The 2,203-nt window shown below is 44.8% G+C and overlaps 1 pseudogene; it reads left to right on the top strand.

Annotated features, from left to right (window-relative positions):
* Nucleotides 1-502: 502 nt before the first annotated feature.
* Nucleotides 503-1,951, top strand: LOC102998462 (6-phosphogluconate dehydrogenase, decarboxylating-like; annotated as a pseudogene).
* The last annotated feature ends 252 nt before the right edge of the window (nt 1,952-2,203 follow it).

Genomic DNA, 2,203 nt, shown 5'->3' with positions numbered 1-2,203 from the left:
TTTCTTAGGCTGGTTGCCACAGATTTGGGGTCAGAGTTTTGTTTTATTTATTTATTTATTTATTTTATTGAAGTGTAGTTGATTTACAATGTTGTGTTAATTTCTGCTGTAAAGCAAAGTGACTCATTTATACACATATATGCATTCTTTGCTTATATTCTTTTCTGTTATGGTTTATCACAAGATATTCAGTATAGTTCCCTGTGCTATATGGTAGGACCTTATTGTTTATTCATTCTATATATAATAGTTTGCATCTGCTAATCCCAAACTCTGAATCACCCTCCCCCCCCATCTTCCCATTGGCAATCACAAGTCTGTTCTCTATGTCAGAGTTTTATTTTTATATATGGTCTGGGCATTGTCCACTTGTATATTCAGTCTCTCAATAAAAATGCTTTCAAAATTATGAAGGAATGAAAAAAATATATTTAAAATATACCTAAGGGGAGTCATCTGCACCTCACCTCTCCCTGTTCCAGCCCACTCTGCTGCCACCGCAATGGCTCAAGCTGATATTGCCCTGATTGGACTGGCTGTCATGGGCCAGAACTTAATTTTGAATATGAACGACCATGGCCTTGTGGTCTGTGCTTTTAATAGGATAGTCTCCAAAGTTGATGACTTCTTGGCCAATGAGGTAAAGGGCACCAAGGTGGTTGGTGCTCACTCCTTGGAGGAGATGGTCTCCAAGCTGAAGAAGCCTTGGCAAATCATCCTGCTTGTGAAGACTCTCCTGGCTGTCGATTTTATTGAAAAACTGGTATCCTTGTTGGACACTGGTGACATCATCATCAATGGAGGAAATTCTAAATACAGGGATACCACAAGACAGTGTTGAGACCCCAAGGCCAAGAGAATCTTGTTTGTGGGGAGTGGAGTTAGTGGTGGAGAGGAAGGGGCGTGGTATGGCCCATCATTTATGCAGGGAGGGAATAAGGAGGCTTGGCCCCACATCAAGGCAATCTTCCAAGGCATCACTGTGAAAGTGGGGACTGGAGGACCCTGCTGTGACTGGGTGGGAGATGAGTGGGCAGGACACATTGTGAAGATGGTGCACAACAGGATAGAGTATGGAGACATGCAGCTGATCTGCGAGGCCTACCACCTGATGAAAAACGTCCTGGGCGTGGAGCACGAGGAGATGGCAAAGGCTTTTGAGGAATGGAATAGGATAGGGCTAGAGTCATTCCTGATTGAAATCACAGCCAATATTTTAAAGTTCCAAGATACCGATGGCAAATACCTGCTGCCAAAGATCAGGGACAGTGTGGGGGCAGAAGGGCACCGGGAAGTGGACCGCCATCTTGGCCCTGGAGTATGGTGTCCCTGTCACCCTCATCAGAGAAGTGGTCTTTGCTCGATGCTTATCATCTCTGAAGGACGAGAGGATCCAAGCCAGCAGAAAGCTGAAGGGACCTCAAAAGATCCAGTTTGAAGGAGATAAGGAATCATTCCTGGAGGGCATTCGAAAGGCCCTCTATGCTTCCAAGATCATCACTTATGATCAGGGCTTTATGTTGCTAAGACAGGCAGCCACTGAATTTGGCTGGACGCTCAACTATGGTGGCATTGCCCTGATGTGGAGGGGGTGCTGCATCAGCAGGAGTGTATTTCTAGGAAAGATAAAAGACGCATTTGATCGAAACCCAGGACTTCCGAATCTACTACTAGATGACTTCTTTAAGTCGGCTGTGGAAACTGCCAGGATTCCCGACAGCGGGCAATCAGTACTGGTGTCCAGACAGGCATTCCAATGCTCTGCTTCACCACTGCTCTTTCCTTCTGTGATGGATACAGACACAAGATGCTGCCAGCCAACCTAATCCAGGCTCAGCGAGATTACTTTCGGGTCCACACCTATGAACTCTTGGCCACGCCAGGACTGTTTCTCCACACTAACTGGACAGGCCACAGTGCCAGTGTGTCCTTGTCTTCATACAATGCCTGATCAGATTCTGTTAGGCGCCACGACTCTGCAAACAGGTACATTCCATTTGCCACACAGCAGTGCTTCCATGGCCCTTTGACCTACTTTCTGCTCAGATCTCTCTCTCTCTTTTTTTAATTTACTAGTAGTTTTATTTATTTATTTATTTATAACATCTTTATTGCAGTATAATTGCTTTACAATGTTGTGTTAGTTTCTGCTGTATAACAAAGTGAATCGGCTATTGCATACATATATCACCATATCCCCTCC

The sequence above is a fragment of the Balaenoptera acutorostrata genome, chromosome 10 (assembly GCF_949987535.1).
Source record: "Balaenoptera acutorostrata chromosome 10, mBalAcu1.1, whole genome shotgun sequence".
Classification (NCBI taxonomy): Eukaryota; Metazoa; Chordata; class Mammalia; order Artiodactyla; family Balaenopteridae; genus Balaenoptera; species Balaenoptera acutorostrata.
Note: the sequence above shows the minus strand (reverse complement) of the source record. Positions and strands in the feature narration are given on the sequence as shown.